The sequence below is a fragment of the Nuphar pumila genome, chromosome 15, assembly GCF_984573655.1.
Source record: "Nuphar pumila chromosome 15, dmNupPumi1.hap1.1, whole genome shotgun sequence".
NCBI classification, from domain to species: Eukaryota; Viridiplantae; Streptophyta; class Magnoliopsida; order Nymphaeales; family Nymphaeaceae; genus Nuphar; species Nuphar pumila.
Window position 1 is genome coordinate 91,507,125 of NC_143263.1, and position 21,692 is coordinate 91,528,816.

The following is a 21,692-nucleotide window of genomic DNA, read 5'->3' on the forward strand; positions in this document are numbered from 1 at the left end:
TTTTCACTCTCTTGTGAATAAGGGGTGTGGAGTGTAGAGTTCAGTTGTTGAAGGGTGTCTTTTGGTGTGTTTTTGGTGTGTTGAAGGTTTTTCTGATGCATATAATGTTTTTCAGCTGCAAGCTATTTGGATTTCTAGTTTTCTTGGGCTTTTACCTTTTTAGATGTATGATTCCCAACTCCAAGATTTCTTAGTTAGTATGCAGCATATAAGTATAAATTTTGTATGCATGCAGTTAGAAAATCCTATTTAGAATAAGTAGATTGTGGAAAATAGATGTTTTAACATTAGTTCTTGCTTGCCTACTTGATTTGTGCATGATGTTTATGTAAGCATGTTATCCCTGGGTTTTTTGCCTAATTTGGCATCTTAAATTTTTGTTTATGTATGCATGTTGTCCCTAGTTTTTTTCTACAAAAATTTGCATCTTATAATGTTGTTTATGTATGCATGTTAAATGTAGTATTAATGCAAAAAGTCTGCATCTTAAATTTTTTTATGTAAGCATGTTGTCCTTACATTGTTTCTGCATAAATTTGCATCTTGGAATATTGTTTATGTATGCATGTTGTTCTTAGTTTTTTGCAAAAAAATTGTGTCTTAAATTTTTGCTTATGTATGCATGTTGTTCCTAGATTTTTATAGGAAAATTTGCATCTTATAATGTTGTTTATGTATGCATGTTGTCCTTAGTTTTTATGAAGAACTTCTGCATCTTAAATTTCTATTTATGTATGCATGTTGTCCTTAGATTTTTTAGCAAAAATTTTCATCTTAGAATGTTGTTTATGTATGCATGTTGTCCCTAGTTTTCTGCAAAAATTTTGTATCTTAAAATGTTGTTTTGAGAACTTATTTTTTGTAGAAATTGAACCTGTGTTTGGGGTTGATTTTCTGCATAAATTAAACATGTTTTAGGACTAATTTTCTCTATAAATTAAACATGTTTTGGGATTAATTTTCTACAGAAGTTGAACATGTATTTGGGGTTGATGTTTCTGCAAAAATTGAACCAATTTTGGAACTGTTTTTTTGTAAGAATTTAACCAGTTTTGGGGCTGATTCTAAAAAATTGAACCTATGTTTGGGGCTGATTTTTTGTAGAATTTGAACTTATGTTTGAGTCTGATTTTCTGTAGAATTTGAATTTGTGTTTGGTACTAATTTTCTGCAGTAAATTCAAAATTAAATATGTTTTAAAATATATCACAGTTATAGGATTGTCTTTATAGAAATTTAAATTTTCAAGGTCTTTTAAATTATGTCCCAAATATGAAATATATTTTCACCAAAAATATTAGAACTGAAATGTGTGTGCATGATTGATGTTGAAGCATAAAATGCATGAGATAGCTTTTGTAATGCCCCAATTTTTTAAACAAAAAATTTAGAGATTTTTTTTTAAATCTCTTTTTCATAATTTTTAAGAAACACAGTTGAAACTCTTTTAAAATACAGTTCAAGTATTGTGCAAGTTACAGATACAACATATTCACATAAAACTAGAAATATTAAATAAAATCATAGTTTGCATTTAAATAAATCAAATATTAGTCTCAAATTTTATCAAAGCTTATAGGACTTAATCAAATAACCAAATAATAAAATATCAAGTCTTTTCAAAACTGTAAAGAACTGTGACCCTCTTAGCGCCACCCCAAGCCTACGGTCATCACCCATCAGCCTACTCATTACTTGAAATATTATAAGTAGATGCATAAGTCCACAGTTTCAGTAGGTAATCACTAAAATATGTGAACACAATTATTCCAATCACAGAAATAAACATTGGCACATTTTCATATATCATCTAAATCATGCAACATCACAATATCAGAATTAAGCATAACTCATATTTACATAACTAATCATGCTTGCATTCATATTTCAAAAATAAACATACTACAATGCACCATGCCAATGAAATAACAATTTTTGCACAAACTAAAATATTGCAATGATTTATTATGATTTCTTATGTGTCACTTTTTCTTATGCTCGATGGTACACATTCGGGTTCTTAACTTTGATTCAACCAATCTAATGAGGGGTATATAAACTCATGTATTTTATTAACCTCGTTGAACTGAAAGAACCTGTTAACCTCTCACCGACGTTCCACTGGAGCGATCTTTAACCAAGAGAAACTCCCAGTGGTCCTAAATGAAAATGATTCCTACTCTGCAGGGATTTTGGACCTACCACCTAAGACACATGGTAGTTCGGACCCCCTACGACCGGAGACAGGGGATCAAGAGATGACACCACTCTCTAAAATAAAACAACGGTTATCCGGTCATGTGTACCCCTACTCTCTCCAAAGTGAGTCACAGTCCAAAGAACTTACTCTAAATGGGTCAAGGGTGTTATTTTATTATCAGGCTCATAAATTAAATTATATATGCACACCGCACATAAATCCGGCCTTACTAGCCCCATCTATCCCCTAGAGATTTCATAAGCAAGTCTATTTTTTACCCATCCAGATCTCACAATTAACATTGTGGGCACCTCCACGAGGCGATTATGTGATTATGTGCATGAATATCTTTTGTCTTTAGTGCACTATAGGCACCCATAGGTTTAACTGAATCCTGGCTCACACCCGAGCCATACACGCATACTCATATCATACATCATTATTACCATCTCATATGTCCACATGCATACATAAAGGTTGCAACTATATGCAATTCATGATCATGCTTAAACAAGCAACATGTATAATAATTCACTTTACACTGATCATGCCTTATGATATTCAACATTCATTAACAATACATGTCATATGAATGATTATAAATTAAGAATAACATGGAATACATTCAATTTGAATGCATATCAGCTCAAATTTCAAGATAAACATTCATAACCATGTTGCATAATATAAAACACACTTAAACATCCATAAATGTCATAATGTGTAAATTTGAATCCCTGTTAACCCATTTTTGAAAAACCCACTAAAAATTACAGAAACTGAATTACACCTTTTCAATTTTACTAGCAATGTTGCTATGTCTGAAGAAAACAGTCCAAGAAACATAACCAAAAAATTTATTGTAATTAAATCATGAAAATTCTTGGACTAAACCTTGTTTAAGAAAAATATAATTGAGATCCTGTCATTTACAAAAATGTATCCCAGTTTGGAGAATTTTTTCAGGCCTACAGAAACATCTTTTTTAAAAACCCTTTTTATATGATCTTCTTTTACTTATTACCTTTCATCCAGATTTTTCTTAATTTATTTTGATCAGTCTTGGTTGGGTCTTTAGAACCAACAAAATCATGGGTCGTAACAATTCTGCAAACATGACAAAAAACCAATGCTCTGTTGCAAAGAATGTTTCAGCCTCAATACTGCTCCAAACGAAGTTATTCAAGATTTTAAATTCAATCCTTAGAACACTCCAGTATTTTTATTTTTATTTATTACCTTCATTTTTATAGAAATATCATTTTTTTCTAAAATAGGTCAAGATAAAAAAATGATGATAAAAAAACCAAGACTCAAACTCATGCAAGATCCATCAAGCAAGAACAAGATTCAAAGTAAAAATCCATACAATCACAATTTTTTATGCTCTAAACATATTTACATCATCATAAAATAAATATTTGTTTAGATCCATGTTAATCTTGCTAAACAAATAATATACATCATCTAAGAATCACAAAACCATCAAAAAATACCTTAAACAAGATTACGTATATTCAAGAATCATAATAAACCATAAACAATCATAAAAACATAGATTCTTTATACATTAACATGTTTAATCATGATAAATATGAAATAATCCATCATACATGCTCATATCAACTTTCTTATCAAAAACATCAAAACCCTAAAAACATTTTTGTCAAAACCTTCTTTAAAACAATCTTTCGCATACAAGAACATAGATTCAAGCATATAACAGATTTTTAAAACTTATAAAACCTATATTTTATCAATATAAACTAAAATTAACATATTAAACATGCTGAAATAATTAAGATCTAGCAAAAAACAAAAAAGAAACTTTCCTCAAATCATTTTTTCATAAAAGAAGCCCAAAAATCTTGTTTCAAAAATCTTTTTTTATTTTATTTTATGATAACAAAGATCCATTAAAATGTGTTCTCCAAATTGAAACTCAAGCTTAGAGAGGTGTTTCAAGGTCTAATCCATCATTGGTTAATATCTAAAAATGATTCAAAGCATATTTCATGTGTTTGGAAAAATCTATGTCTATGTGATTGATGTACTTACCTTAATCGAGTTCTCAAACGTAGATCGACCTTCGTTTCTCATTTTAAAACCTTAGAGGAGCTTCAATGGATATTGAAAAAGGTCTAAGAAGAAAAAATAAAGAAAAAGAAGATGAAAGAGCGAGAGATTAGAGAACTCTAATGAAAATAGGAGAGGGAGAGAGAACTAACTTTGTTAATCCTCCTCATAAGGGCCTCTATTTATAGATGAGCTTAGACAAGAGTCTCATATCTAATATAAGAGGTTAATATCTATTAATTTTATTTATTAATAAAAAAAGTAAGTAAATTATGAGTCATAATTCATTGGATTTCAAAATTACTTAAGCTATAAAAGATAAGTAAAAACTTATTACCCTGACTTGGGCTCTAGTGATATGGTAACCTTTCGAGAAGCCTACAGACCCAAAGACTTATCAGAATTTAACTTTTAAATAGTCGATTCAATAGTCCTTGAAACATAGATCATCGTGGTGATCTTAGATTTAATCATACACATACGGATCCATAAAAAATTAGTTGATGTTGAAAATGTTAATCTTTGACCTACAATTAGCCATGAACTTTGGTTGACGATAAAATGCTCAATTCAACACCAATTTAGGCATGTAGATAGTTGATTTTGATGCCCTCGAAATGAGGAACGTCAAGGTTGAATTCGATTTAATAGGTGAGTCACTAATCAGCCAATTTTTTTATTAAAATGATAATGATGTTGTTCGAGCGTCCAACCCTATGGGTCCAATCTAATGAGATTGGATCCAAATATCTTGAGTTATATCCAACCCAATACATCCCTAATAAAATTCAAATATCATGGATTATATCCAACCTAATTGGATTGGATCCAAATATAATTAGTTAAATTTACTACCTAATTTAAGGTCTAAACCCATATTGGATACAAATGCTAAGATTTAGATCCAAATTCAATATCCATAATCTAAAAACACATAAATCATTTACTTTCTTAGTTAGTTTGCATATCTTTAATTTTATAATTATTTTTTCAATGATCTTCATAACTTGAGACTTAATTTCATAATAATTTGAAATCAAGAAAATAAAAAAAAACAAAAAAATCAAGAATTTCAAGCAAACCAAGAAATTGCATTTTTTTGAACCAACCAAAATCCAAAATCGTCGAATCGGATCTTCTACGAGATCTACAACTCATAACGGATCTACCTAGAGTTTTAGTTCAACTTAAACTCTTGAATTTTGCCAGAATCTAACCTAAATTTAACTTAAGTTTAAAAGTTAAACTATATCAAAATCGTAAGTGTTAACTTTAATACATAGAAAACATGTGCAAGTTAATTTTGGTACGAAAATACATGAGATTGCTATGATATATAAAAATGGTTGAATTTTTTGTGATGGTTGAATAAACACTCCTAGGAGAGCCGAGACACACAAAGAAATTGATGGACCGATGATTCATTAGACCAAGTGTGTCACCATGGGGTGCACCGGTATTATTCATAAAGGAGAATGATGGTTCAATGCGGTTGTGAAATGATTACCGCATGTTGAATCAAGCTACAGTAAAAAATAAGTATCCCCTACCAAGGATTGAGTACTTGTTTGATCAACTGAGGTTAGCCAGAGTATTTTTAAAGATTGACTTAAGGTCAAACTACCATTAGTTGTGTATCAAGGTAGATGATATTCAGAAGACTGCCTTCATAGCCTGATATGACCACTATGAGTTATTGGTGATGTTATTTGGACTCACTAATGCTCCAATGACTTTCATGAATATGATGAATAGTATCATTAGGAGTTTCTTAGACTAGTTTGTTATAGTCTTCATCAACGATATACCAGTATGTTCAGAGAGTGAGGAGCAATATCAAATTCATCTTCAAGTTATTTTGGAGACACAGAGAGAACATTAGTTATGACAAGTTCTCAAAGTATGAGTTCTGGTTAGATCGCATCATATTCTTAGGGCATGTCATCTCTGACAGTAGTGTAGAAGTTAATCCGGCTAGAATTGGAAGTTATTGGAAGATCATATAGCCTAACGACCATTTATAGAGGATACAAGACAAATTTAATGTTCAAATCTGGTTGCACAACCAAGATTTTTGACAGAATTGTCTAATCACAGAAGTCAAGATGCTTTTGGTTGCTACGAATAAGCTTGAATTCCAATTCATTTGTGATGAGGATGGGATTATTAAATTTATAGGAAGATGGTGGATTCTGAACGATTAAGCCTTACAAGAGGAGCTTATTGCATATGTGCATAGATCTAAGTACTCTATCCATTAGAGGGTATGAAGATGTTCAAGGATCTTCAACAGACTTTTTTGTGGAATGGGCTAAAGTGCGATATCGCCAAGTTCATATCAAGGTGTCTCACATGACAAAAAGTGAAGGTAGAACACTAGAGGTTCGAGGAATTATTGTAGCCTTTGGAGATTCAAGAATGGTAGTGGGATGATATCACCGTGAATTTCATTGTCAAGTTGCCTTGAACCTGCAAGCAACACAATTCTGTCTAGGTGATTGTAGATCATCTCATCATGTATGTGTATTTCTGACCAGTTAGAAGGGACAAGACTTTAGACAGTTTGACAGATTTATATATCGATAAGAATGTTCGACTGCATTGAGTACCACAATCCATCATATCTGATCGCTACCCAAGATTCATTTATTGATTTTGGCAGCAGTTGCAAAAGGTCTTGGTAACAAAGTTGTGTTTTACTACAACTTTTCACCTATAGATAGATGGATAGTCAAAGAGAACCATTCAGACTTTGAAGGACATGTTGAGATCTTGCGTTTTGGAATTGTCTAGTGAATGATATCGACATGTGAAATTAACAGAGTTTACCAACAACAATAGTTATCATGTTAGTATTGAGATGTCACCATTTGAAGCATTGTATGAGAGACTTTATCGGTCGCCGACATGTTTGAGCAACATTGAAGATAGAGTACTGGAATCACTATATATTATCCAACATTATTCAGATCAAGTGCAAATGATTCAATAATGACTCCTAGGGGCTTAGAGCAGACAAAATAGTTACACTGATTAGAGCCGCCACAAACTCAAGTTCCAAGTGGGAGACCATGTATTTGTCAAGATTACACCGACCCAAAGTGTGTTTAGGTTTAGTACGAAGGGAAAGCTTAGCCCTAGATACATTGGTCTTTTCGAAATTCTTAAGAATTGAGAGTGACGGCCTATCGAGTAGCCTTGTTGCTGCAGTACACTCAGGTGCACAACATTTTTTATGTGTCAATGTTGAGGACGTAAACCACAAATCTATCACACATTATCCACCATGAGGATATGAAAGTGAGCGAGGATTGCACTATGGAAGAGTGACCAATAGAGATTGTGGATTATCATGAGAAGGTGTTGAGGAATAAGACGGTCTCACTAGTGAAAGTGAGATGGCAAATTCATGGCATTGAGGAATGCACCTGGGAGCCAGAAGTCGACATGTGGGTGTGATATCCTCATCTCTTTGGTATATTTCTCTTTTGGCTAATTTCGAGGATGGAATTTATTTTTGAGGTGGTAGGATATAACATTCGCGACTTTCGTGTCTTTATTTATTTATTTTTATGTTTGTATATCGTACATTGAGGGTTTGGCGTTGAGAGGGTTTGTTTAGATCAAGGGTCAATCCAAAACATATGTTTTTGGTCCATAGGTTGAATCATATTTGGATCCAATCTAAAATCCATTTAGCCCAAGAGATATAGTGGTAATTAATTATTTTGCTTATGATATTTTTTGCCAAAGATATGGTTGTGGTTTTGTTATGGACTAGGGGTATTTTGAAAAAGATTTTTTCTCTTTTGAGGTATTTTTGATTTGTGTATGGGGTTTTTGGTCATTTAGCTTGATGGAGACACTTGGGGCTGCCAAGTGTCACCACCTATCTTTGTTTGTAGCCATATGGGGGAGTTGATGTTTTTTTATAAAAATCTATTTTCATTTCAAAATTTTACTTTTGCAAGTCAAACTGACCTTTCAAAAAGTTTTTGAAAATAACTCACCTCCGTTTTAAAATGCAGGATAATTTCGAAGAATGGGACTCGCCTGTTGGTACGAGGTTCAACCGTTCCTGGCGCCATAACCAGGGATAATCGAACCAAGGATCAATCATGTGCTTTGCTTTGCTTAACTTGCCTAAATCGATGTTCTATTTCCTAAATGCACAAAGAATCATGCATATGCTATAAACTTTGAAAATTTTTGATTGAAAACATGATGTATGCTTCAAATTTTGGAAGTACTTAAAAAAGGGATGATTGGAAAATCGTGAATCAGGATTTGGAAAATACTTTTGAAGAAAAGGGAAATCAATTTTTGAAGAAAGAAATCTTGGTGTTTTTAAGAAAATCGAATTATGAAGAAGATTCAAATAACTTTGAGAAAATTAATTTCTTGAATTCTGAAATTGAGAAGTATTGAAACTTTGGAGAATCATGAATTGAACCTAGAAAGAATGAAAATTTCTTGAAAATCAAAGGGTTTTGAGAAAATCAATTTTGAGAAAAACTCAATTGTCTTTAAGAAAATCGATTTTTCTGAGATAAGGACTTTTGAATTGACCAACAGAGATGGGTGTGTGGCCCTATGAAATCTTTTCATGATGTGATCTAACCTAAATGATGCATGAATGCAATTTGAGAAAATATTTTCTGAAGAATTTTGAGAAAAATCATTGATAAAAAGGATTTTTGTGCCTTATAGAATTTAGATGAAATAAACTCAGCACATATCCCTGACAATGGCCACGAATATACATTGAATATATCTCATTTGGTTCCAAAAGGGAAAAATACTTAGAAAACTTTTGAGAAAATGCAATGATTTTTTAAGATAGCCTAAGAGTGTAGGTTGTTTGTGGCTTAAAAGAAGATGATAAATCTGAATATTGTTCGTATTCTGACTATGATCATAAATACGAACTTAATAGAGTTTATTAACTCTTTAAAAGAGAGTGCATATGACATTCCTGTAGACCATTGTGAATTTGAATATGCATGAATCATCATCCATCACACAGTGATATTATTGAAAAATAAACTATATGCAATGCGGCCCTAATCTAAACAGGAAAGTAAATTCTTATTTTAATATTATAATTTACATCAATAATAAATTAAAATAAAGAAAAATATAATCTTGAGTGTCTCTGCAAAATTAGCAAACTTGTTAGTATAATACCCGTGAAATTTTATCCGATAAATAAACTTGAAATTTATGTTCTTGAACTAAATATCAAATAATTTTTATTATTGTATGTGTTAATTGTATTCAGATATCAGATATTCTATTTGGATCTTCAATGTTGGAACCTTTATACCCTGTTCAGAACTTCGATTTTCCATTTAAATCTTAGTTAACGGATCTCAAGCATTTTAAGTGGATAACCAATAAGGAATTTTAAGCAAATGGATTTGGATCTTTGATATTGAATCCTCCATATTAGGGTCATATTGGATATTGGATCCAGAACGAATGGAGTTGATCCACGATGTTAAAACCGGATTTCGTGGGGAAAATTTCAATATCGGATCTATAACACTTTCATGGGATCCGTAGTAGCTTATGCGAAGTTTAGACCCACAATATTTCTTTTGGATCTGGGACATCGAAGAGGTAAAAAGGGTAGGGAACCAATTAAAATTTACTTGGATCCATTATAAGTCACGTGGAAACCACGATAGTGCAATTTGGATCCATAGTTTCAAATCATATAATCAAAACTTTGGATCCCTGGATCCAGATTTAGTAAGGGGACTTACAAAGCCGAATGGACTTTGGATCCATAATAAGTTAGTAGGGATTCATAATAATGTAACTGAATCCACTTAATTTTATTAGGGTTACATTTTAAAAACTTAAATATTTAATAAGTTAAACATTTTCAAACGGGTCCGGATCCTCTGGTGGATCCGGATATGCCCAAACCTGAACCCCGCTGTGATGGGTCGCGGGTCACGGGTTCGGTCAAACCAAACTCGCAACAGTGGTGCGTCAAAAAGGTAAACATGAAAAAAAGGGGCTTTAAGTTAAAAGTGGTTGGGGCTGCTACAGGCCCTGCCCGATAAGAAGGGGCATTAGGGTTCTCTCATAACCCTAACGCAGGTTGTATCATGTAGAGGAGGGGGCTGAGATAGTGCGCAGCCACCGGTGTGGGGGTAACGACCCTTCCATTTCGCGGGCCACCCTCTTATAAATCCCTCTTCTCTCGCTCTCCCACCCATTCATCTTTTCCTTCTCCTCCTGCACTCTCTGCCTCCCTATTTCTTTCTCTTCTCTCTGTCTCCCTGCGTGCGGCAACCTCGACCATCGTCGACGCTGGTCGATGCTGCTGGCGACCTTGCACGATAGCCGAACCTGCCCTCTCTCCAGGTTGCGGTGCACTCGAGGCCGGCGGACCATTCCACTCGCAGCGACAACCACCTTCTTCCTCTCGGCGGACAAGGTAGGATGCTGATAGCTTTTTTTGTTGAGTATCGCATGAATCCGAGTGGGATGTAGGGATTTTGCATGAAAAGAATGTAGGTTTTACTGTGATTTTGCATATTTGCTAAGTTTTCAAGCAGGCGTTGGATTTACCGTAATTCCCAACGAAAAAAATTGGGGGTTTGGGGTTTTGCTGTGAATTCCCAATTAAAAAGTTTTGGGGATTTAGGGTATATGTCCTTGTTGTTGGGTATAAGTCAATCTTTATCCTCTTTGTCATTTTTTTTCTTTCTAATTATGTTGTTTACCTATGGTTGTGTTGTCCTCTATCATGTTTTGCACCTTTGTCTTGGCCACATTATGATTAATCCCTTTCTGATATCAAGAGCTGCAATATATGTAAGTCACAACAACCGAATCGAGTTTTCAGAAAAAAATGGGGATGCCAAATGTATCTATGTATAGAGAAAGACCCAAATCTGCTGGATCGTTAGTACACTCAATCTTGGATTTTCGTCACCTTCCAAATTTCCCTATCCAAGTTGGTGTTTAGAATGAATACATTAGGATGAGCAAAATCAATATCTGTTAATTCAATAGGAAGCCTGACACCCACCCTGATCTATAATTGTTTTGACGTAGATGTCTCCTATACTACTTCCTAGACTTATCTCTGCTATTTTCTTCATCAGTAGAGTTAACATAGTAGTGAAAATTCGTGAAATATGAATTCTGTAGTGAAAATTCATGAAATATAAATTCTGTAGTGAAAATTCGTGAAATATGAATTCTGTAGTGAAAATTCGTGAAATATAAATTCTGTAGTGAAATATAACTGTAGTGAAAATTCGTGAAATATGAATTCTGCAATCAGAATTCGTGAAATATGAATTCTGTAGTGAAAATTCTGTAGTGAATTTTGTAGTGAAATATAATTGTAGTGAAAATTTGTGAAATATGAATTCTGCAATCAGACTTTGTAATGTGTGCTACTTTATTTCATATTCTCTTCTTACTACTATTTTGATCAGTTATTCAATTTAGTCGTGAAAATCTAGTAGCAAGTGTGTGACAGTGGCTGGAACTCCAATGAGCGTTTGAATCCCCTGTAGCAGACTTTTTTTATTTTTGTTCGTAACCACTCAACTGGTGACATATTTTACTGAATATGCCACTGCACTGGAGTCTACAGGTTCAGGTGTTTTTTGTGTCCTGATTTTTCTCAGGCACAGATAACTGTATATTCTAAAATTGTTATGCCCAGACTACTGCGTTGTTTAGAATAGAAGCATGCACATACTGATTGATTGATAGATTATTTTTTTTTAAGCTTTGGTAGAACAATAACTTGTACACACCTGTCAATCTGTTAGGTTGTACAAGTATATGCCTATTCATACGCAGGACAATATCTTCATGTATATCTGGGTAGTTATAATAGAGATTGCTCTATGTATTTCCTTGCTAATTGTTGTATAACCTGAACGGTATATGTGTTATAAATTGTGAGTACATTGAGCCTTGGCTATAACTTTATGTACACAAACAAATGGACATGCACTTTGTGTTTAAATTTTATGTGCATTGTCACAGTATTCACACACTCATTACGCGACATTACTCTTACTGCACATATTGGGGCGCGTACACAGAAGTATATTGGTGTTATACATGAAAGAACCCACATATTTTCCGAAATGTTTTCATATAGGGTCATTAATAAATCTCTGAAACTGCACGTCCGATTTATGCAATGCATATTCTCTAAGTAAATCAACTACTATTATGTGCTAGTTACTTTGAAAAAAAAAAAGGAGAACAAAGTGTGTTTTAATCTTTATTGGCATTATGAATATGCATATGACATCCTGATTGTAGTGGGAAATATGTGATGCTTCATATTTGTGAAACATTATGTTTTATGCTTTAGTGATAGAAGGGATTGTAACTTGATATAGAAATGGGCGTATGCACAAGTTGTTTGTATATGAAAATATGGCATGTAAGTTGCTGACATTCAAATATGGAAATGTCTGAGTTTGACTTCTTTCTGTAGGAGAGTTGTGAGACATACTAAAGAAATGTCATTTATTGAAAATGTTTGTTGCATGCAGTCAAGTTATGTGAATTGTTTTTCTTTGTCCACTGTGAAGTCAAAATGAATGATAGGGAGTTTGGGAATCTTGTCTAATTGGGCAATATGAATTGGGTACCTGATGCAGATACTTTGGTTAATGTGCTGGCACCCGATGTCAATAACATTGGTAGGTTAATTTCTGTGAGCCTGACTGGTTTAAAGGTACCGAAGCATTTGTGTCCGATTGGTTTAAAGGTACCGAAGCACTTTGGGTAATAACCATAACATTGATGAGAAACTTAAATTAAATTTCTATGGCCTGACTGGTTTAAAGGTATCGAGGCTTGTGTGCTTGACTGGTTTAAAGGCACCGGAGCACTCTGAGTGGGTTTAAGCAATCAATATGGAAAAAGGATTTGGATGGTTTATACACCATGGTAAAATGACTAAGGTTGGAAATTCTACTGCTATGATAGTAGAAGGAAGTTGGGGAAATGCCCCATACTTCGGAAAAATAATTAAATGAAAAGATTAACTCACTCAGATTCGGGCTTACCTTGGAGAGGGTAGGTGGTACAAAACTCCGAGGACATGTTTATTTGTTTCGAGCTAAAGTGACTCGTTGGTCCCCAGTCCTCAAAGTTGGGGGGGGGGGGACCTGGACTACCAATATGTCCTAGGTGGTAACTCTTTGTTTTTCTGCAGAAGTTAGGGATGCATCCTGTTTTGGTTTGGCCTTTGAGAGATTCTCTCGATCACTGGCCGCTTTCTTGGGATTTCAGTCTCAGTTAGAATGTTCGGGTTAATAAAAATACCCTTGAATAATATACCCCCAAACGTTCTCTTCTGTGATGGTTGCCTCAGCCCGTGTGTACCCGCGGGATAAGAAAAGATAAACATCAATTAGAACATGTTAGGTACCACAGTGAGTGAAGTTAATAGGGAGACATGTTTATATTCTTCCAGCATGTTCTGAGCTTGTGATGGAATTGCATCCTGAAATGTGTAGATATGAGATAATCAAAATTCATATTGGGATTACTGCATGAATGTTACACATGACTGTTATTGTTGTTGCAGAATATGCTTTAATTGCTTAATTATAACTGCTGCATAATCTGTTTGCCTGCTTAGACATATGTCTGTTATTGCTGTTACATAGTCGTTTCTTTTGTGCGATCCTTAATAGGCTAAAAATTTACACACGCCAACCACATCACATACTAGATTCATGACATACCTGCATTAAGAGTTACAGTTTTCCTACTTAGACGTGGTAGTCTAATTCCAATCAATTTACTATTTTTCAGGTAAAGAATAGGGTTTATGAGCGGCTGCAGGATGAGGCATCGGATTGAGATTTTTGGATTTATTGTTCCAGGGATAGTTTGAGTTCCTTTTATGTTTTTAACTCTGATGATTTTCATTGATAAATGAAATGAAATAAATGTGTTGGGTTTTCTCTCCACCGTAATGTCTCTAAATACTTAACCCTATATTATTTCTTGTTCCTGCTGTTATAAAAAAAAATTCCTCTTAAATTTGGGTTAAAATTTTGGGGTGTTACAGTTAGTGAAAATATACCAGCTTTTCAGGATTTATCCAATAATATCTAAAATTGAAAGATTTATACAGATATAAGCCTTTTTCATGCTTTCCTGAAATAAACATAATAAAAGATGATATGGAATTGAATAAATAATACAAATAAATAACTTTAAAATTTAATTTTTTGAGAAAATAGCTAAAATAACCTAAAATTGACTTTTATTGCAAAATAAAGTTAAAATCAGGGTTTCTTAGAAAATATTTTTGTAAAATGCTTAATCTGGAGATCAAACAAATTCAAAACAATGTAAAATCGGGTAGAGGGCACCCTAGTATGATCATGAACATGATCAAACCCTAAAAATATAAAACTTTTCATAAAAAAATTAAAATATTATAAAAAAAATAAATTTTGCTCGTATTTCAGTTGAATCAGGACTCCACGGGCATCCTGTTTTTATAAAATAACTAAATAAAGCATCAAATAAATTCTAAAATCTATACAAATTGACATGGACACTTCTAATAACCCTAAAATTAAAATAAATTTGAAAAATAGATTTTTTGGCATTATTTTGATATGAAAATTAAATAAAGAAAGGAAAATACGAGATTTTGCTCGCGGGCACCTACCTGCCACAGTGTTAGACCTGAATCGGGTATCAAACAGTAATGAAAAATTATGAAATTTCACATGAAGAAACTAGACAGATAAAAAAAAATCCCATGATATCAAACTGTCAAATTTATCAAGAATCTTCTTTAGATTTGTGGAATTCTATTATCAATATTCTTTCATCAATTGCTTTTATAATATCAAATTCTCTTTCCTGTTCATATCAAGGAAATTGATGGCTTCATTGAAGAAGGTCAATCGCAAGCAATTTGGATTTCCAATCTTGATTCTACGAAGTGAAGCTCTTTTGAAGGTAATGCTTCAAACGAGCTTCACTTACAAATCGATGTACATATCGCAAAATATATTACAAATCGATATAGAAATTCAGCATAATAGCTTACAAATCGATACTACAAAACACAAAATATCTTACAAATCGATATACACATCGCAAAATATATTTTAAATCGATACGAAAATTCAGCATAATAGCTTACAAATCGATATTAACAAACAAAATAATATCTCACAAATCGATTATATGTTACTACAACCACGATTTGCGATACATTTCATATACTGAGTGAATGAATGATACCAGATGGGGTAGAGGCCCTTCCTTGCATATGTAAACAAGCATTCTTGTCAACAGGTCTCAGCGTCATACAAATATCTTTCATTTTCAAACCGTCGAAAGGACAAGATCTACCTGCAATAATAAAACAACGCCTTAATGACACTCATGATGATATACGTTCTTCAACAATAGCATGATGACATGGACAAATACTCACGACGCCTTTATGGCACTTGTTGGAATGTTTGTGCGTCATTGCTTTCTTCCATGCTGCCTAACGACAACAAAAAAGAAGAGAAAACTGTAAAAAGAGATGCCTGACAAATGCCCCTATGACACCCACCAATGATCAAAACAGTCGATCGATTTATAGTTATCTCCACGAGGTAGGAATGAACCCGAGAATGTTTTGTAACACAAGGCAGGAACGAGAATGCGACAATGTGTTGTTACACAAGCTAAAAACCAAGGCAAGAACCTGGACTCGAGACAACGACAAAGGCTGCTCCTGCGGCAGCAGACGACGGTAAAGGGTGCATCATCAAAGGGAGATCCTGTTACAGCAGATGGTGCAAAAGTTTATTGCTTAGGGCAAAAAAGGACCGTTTGGACTTTGAAGAGTTAACATCATCCTCGACTTTCTGGATGAAGGACATTTTTATCCTTTTCTTGAACCGTCGTTTCTCTTTTTTGAATGGAGGACATTTTTATCCTTTTCTCAAACCGTTGTTTCATGGCGAGAATGAAGTAAAAGGGTACTTAAGTCTTTGTAACCGCACCAGACTCCGATACTAAGTGATGTTGACACACATGGGGATACGAGCCCCACGTGCTTATATACGTGGCTCTCATTCGGACCCCCGAACACACACTGTAGCAAACAATGCATCTTCGGGGGAGAACACACAACACCCTTCTCCGTCTCTCTCCCTCTGGTTTAAGATCAGTCCAGGTGTCTTCACGGTCTCTCTCAATCTTGCATTGAATATTGCAATTAATGTACAACCTCAAGGTTGATCTTTCATCCATGTTGGCGCAGTTTGGTTGTTTTTAAAGCTCTGTTTTTTACTAAGAGTTCTTCAAGTAAACTAAAATTTTTGGGTCATGACAGCTAGGCTCTTTAAAAAGTGAAGTTGAAAATTGGCTGCACCAAAATCTGCAGAATATGCTTCTCATTTACATTGAACTTCTTAATTGTGCTTATTTTTTGTTTCTTTATAGGAGAACTATCTGGTTTAATCTGCAGAATATTTTTTGTTTAAAGTCAAATCTAAATTTGACTTGAAACATAGATACAAACCGAAAGACAATCTAACCCATAAGCATTTTGATTATACTTCAGGGATTCTAATCCAAAAATTACATGTTGAACTTGGATCAAATTTCTAATTGTATCCGATCCGTTTGCACGCCCTGCACCTGGGAGTGGAGGCAGGGTTTTGGGGAATCGCCACCAAGTTGGTCAAGCTCAAACAAGCTTTCATTTGTAATCTCACAAAAATAGGAAAATCAGATCACCCTGGTTACGCATTTCATGGAATTGATATTCCCTGTGGATTTGCTTTCACTGAATCCAAACACATCACTCTTAGCAAGGCAGCTACCTTTAGCTTTTGTGTCCTAACGTGTAGCGTGGATATCTTTGGAAACGGACGGAGTCCGCGTTTGTGTAGTTGTTCTTTCAGGGTCCGGCAATTTATGGGTGCAAAAAGTTCGGATTAAGGCTGGATCATGCCAGATCGAAAAACGAATCCAAAATATGAACAGTAGATCTGTATCCGTATGTAAATCTTAATCATATCTGATGAGGAAAGGTCGAATCAACATTCCAATTAATCTAGTAAAAGGGTGAAAAAAGCAAGCTATTTATATGTACAAAATGAAAATATGTTGGATTTTGATTCAAATATGAATTAGATCAACTTGACAATATTGATCCTACTCTGAAAACTGTCTTGTTTAACTGATCCATTTCCGATCCAGCTGCACATCCACATCAGAGACCTAGCCAGACTGATCTAGGATCATTGTCCTGACAGCGTAAAACTCCATGGGCTTACCCCTAGCCCCCAAGAAGTCGTCACGCTTCCGCTTGCGCAAGGGATGACACCCAAGAGATTTGAACCTAGACCGCCTGCCTAGCTGCCTAGGCCCCCATCCCACTATGCCAAACCCCCTCTGAGGCATCTAGATCTTACTTCAAGGACAAAATAGAGACCTGAAGTTAATTTATAAAATATTTAAATAAAAGTGCCTAAAATATGCAAATTAGAAATAATTTAGATAAAGGCTTACCCTTTTAAGAAGTTGCTCATATGACTGCCTGAGTTACCTTTTATACCAATCTAACTCTAATTAACCCCTTGAAAACACTTAAAAACTTTTTATTTCTTTAAATTATTGAATATCATTATCACTTTCGTTGTTTCCATTAATATTGAGCAAAGGATATAACTCTGAATGGAAATTCCCTTTAATTTATGCAGCAGTGTGTTGGGATCTGACTTGTATCAGTGTTCACGGACAGCAAAGAAAGAATTGGAAAAAGGAAAAAAATCGGTTTGTCTGACCGAGACCCGAAATGGATCCGCCCAAGGCTCATGCTCGTCTCAGAAAAAGATCGTTTGAACTCATAAAATAGGCTCGAACATGAAAGACAAGACATATTTTTGGAGGCTATCGGAACTCTACTCCTGCAGACCGTTGGCATGCAATCTAGCCATGCGCGTTTCAAGTGGTGCCGTCTATATAGAGTTCAAACCCTTATTATTAATAGCTCTAAAACAAAGTATTTTTGCTTTCAAAGAAGCCAGCTTGAACTCGGCTCATGTAGCTCAGGCTTTTCATGAGCTCAAGTTCTATAAAACCAAGTCAAGTTTGAATACCTCATGTTCAGCTCGTTTACCAGCCCTACCTAACATAAACAGGTTCAGTCCAGTCAGGTATCCAACCTTGATTTGGTTTCTCTCATCTTGCAAATGATTTTGACACGAGTTGCACCATGATTGGCCAAATCAAGATGTTGAATCCAAACCCATGTAGCCAAAAGCAACGGTTGGACCACTAGCAAGGAGCTCCATTGCTTGGCGATCACTGTAGGAGGATCATCCACGCGAAATTCAGACAACAATGACTTTGTTGGGTTGGGGTTTTGCTACGGGCGAAGAACAAGAAAGGGGAAAGAGAGGGACACGATTGTTTTTTTAAGATATCAAGAATTAATTTCCCTTCTTATAATTGGGAATTACATTATTGAGAATTCGATGGAATATGATTCCAATTCCACAATTATGAAATGAGAACAAAAAAAGAAAAAAGGAATTGTGTGTGTGTGTGGAATTGGATACATGTTCATCCAATTCCTTGAATCCAAACATACCCTAAAGGAAAATCTTCTTGCAAAAGAACGTTTCACAAGAAAAATCTTGGAGAACTTTTATCATCATGCAATTAAACATCATCACAAAGGGTTTTAGTCAAAGATGAGGAGATTAAGGAGAGATGAAAATATTATTTTGATAAGCTATTTAATGAAAGTCATGCTTAGGATCTTGGAGACTTCTCTATTCCTTTTCATGAGATGAATCGTGACTTCATGCGCAAGATTCAAAAGAAAGAAATTGCAGAGGCTTTGAAGAAAATGAAATCAAGAAGAGCAGTTGGCCCAGATGGTATTCCTATCGAGGCTTGGAAATGCTTGGGAGAAAAAGGTTTAGAATGGTTGACAAATCTTTTTAACAAGATTTGACGGACAAATAAGATGCCTAATGAGTAGAGGAAGAGTACTTTGGTGCCTCTATATAAAAATAAGGGTGATATACAAGATTGCACAAACTATCGTGGTATAAAACTCATGAATCGTACTATGAAACTTTGGGAGAGGGTGATTGAGTCTAGGTTGAGGAAGGTTGTCATGATATCGGAGAATCAATTTGGTTTTATGCCTGGAAGATCAACTATGGAAGCTATACATCTTCTTAGACAACTTATCGAGAGAAATAAAGAGAGGAATAAAGATTTGCATATGGTTTTTATTGATTTAGAGAAGGCATACAATAGAGTACCTAGGGACGTTCTCTGGTGGACAATGATGAAGAAAGGTGTTTCTCTCAAGTACATTAAAATAATTAAAGATATGTATGAAGGAGTAGTAACCAATGTCCGCACTTGTGGAGGGGTGACAATCAATTTTCCTATAACGGTTGGGTTACATCAAGGATTTGCTTTAAGCCCTTTCCTATTTGCTATAGTGATGGATGAGCTTACGAGATCAATTCAAGAAAATGTGCCGTGGTGTATGTTGTTTGCTGATGATATTGTTTTGATTGATGAGTCTAGAGCTTGGGTTAATGCTAAGTTAGAATTATGGAGACAGACATTGGAAGCAAGAGGTTTTAAGTTGAGTAAGAGTAAGACAGAATACATGGAATGTCGGTTTAGTAAGCAACAAAGTAATAATGAGAGTGTAGTGAAGCTTGGTGAGCAAGAAATACCGGTGGATGATTGTTTCAAATATTTGGGATCTATCATTCAAAAGTATGAAGAAATTGATGGAGATGTAAATCATAGGATAAAGGTTGGGTGGATGAAATGGAAAAGTACAACTGGAGTGTTGTGCGATCATAGAATGCCATTGCGGTTGAAGGGAAAGTTTTATAGGACGACTATTAGGCCTACTTTACTATATGGTACGGAATGTTGGGCTGCCAAGAGACGTCATATTCAAAAAATGAGTGTAGCTGAGATGCGTATGCTGAGATGGATATGTGGAAATAAAATAAAAGATAAGATTCAGAACGAGGAGATACGTAAGAAGGTAGGCGTTGCACCCATTGAAAATAAGATGAGAGAGAACCGTTTACGGTGGTTTGAACATATTCGACGAAGGCCTAATGATGCTCCAGTTAGAAGGATGGAGAAATGAGAAAATATATTAGTTAAAAGAGGTCGGGGTAGGCCTAGGAAGACATGGATGGAGGTGATAGGAAAGGATATGAATGCTTTGAACCTCACCAAGGACATGGCATTGGATAAAAATGATTGGAGGAGAAGGATTCATGTGGAAGACCCATAATGATTTTCTTTTTTGGTTCATATCGCCGACCCCAATTATTTTGGGATGAAGGCGTAGTTGTTGTTGTTGCAATTAAACATCATCACAGTACTTTTAAAAGGAAAAAAATGTGAATTTTTTGTATAAAATGGGCAAAAGAAAATTATTCTTATGCACGAGAAATTCTTTCATTCTTTTTGTACAATTTTGCCAGCTGTACATGTTGAATTTTTTTTTAAAGGTGGACAACAATGCTGAAATTTTTTATAATACATTGTTGGAGTTTGTTATTAGCTCCACACTTTTGGAAGTACTAATAGACGAGAATGAGAGAGATTTAAGATTTGATAGTGAAAGAGAATGAGATAGAGAGATCGGCTAGTGTGTAAAGGTGAGAAATGAGAGGAATTTGAGGTAGAAGGAAGAAATCCCCTGACTAGAGCCAAATCTACTTTAAAACTCTGAAGAGGCCAGCTCAAGAACGAGCTATTTTATTAATGATAATAGATACTTACAAATGAGAGCATGAGCCCTATTTATAAGCTTCATGGCTACCACCAAAGACAATAATGCCCCTCATTACAATAATTCTCAACCCAAGTACATTAGATCCAAAACCCAAGAAACTTCATTGACCCAACCCAAATAGCCTAGCCGGCTAAGTTGACCCTCATTTACATTTGATCCCAAGCTCTAGTTCTAATGCCAAATCCCAAACAAGTAGATTCAACCCATGGGCGTTGGTAACAACATTTTGGTTGATGTAGATGTTGGATTTTTCTAAGAAATTTTTTACCATTCCACAATGGGTGTGCACCCACCCACCCATCCACCACACATACACACAGGGTAAAGGCCAACGACTTTGACGGTGAAAAATGCTGCTGATGGGCAAAGCATTGGATGATGAAGGCCCAACATGAACCTCTTTGTGGGTGGTACTGGTGATTAAAGTCTGGAAGGGATTTGCCAACCTTCAACTAGTCTTGTTTGTAACTTTTGCTATTCCCTTGGATGCATAGACACGTGGGATATATATCCTAGCGACTACAAGCTGTCATCTGAAAGCACCCAGATTAGTCCATTCCCCCCAACACTTCTATGTGGATG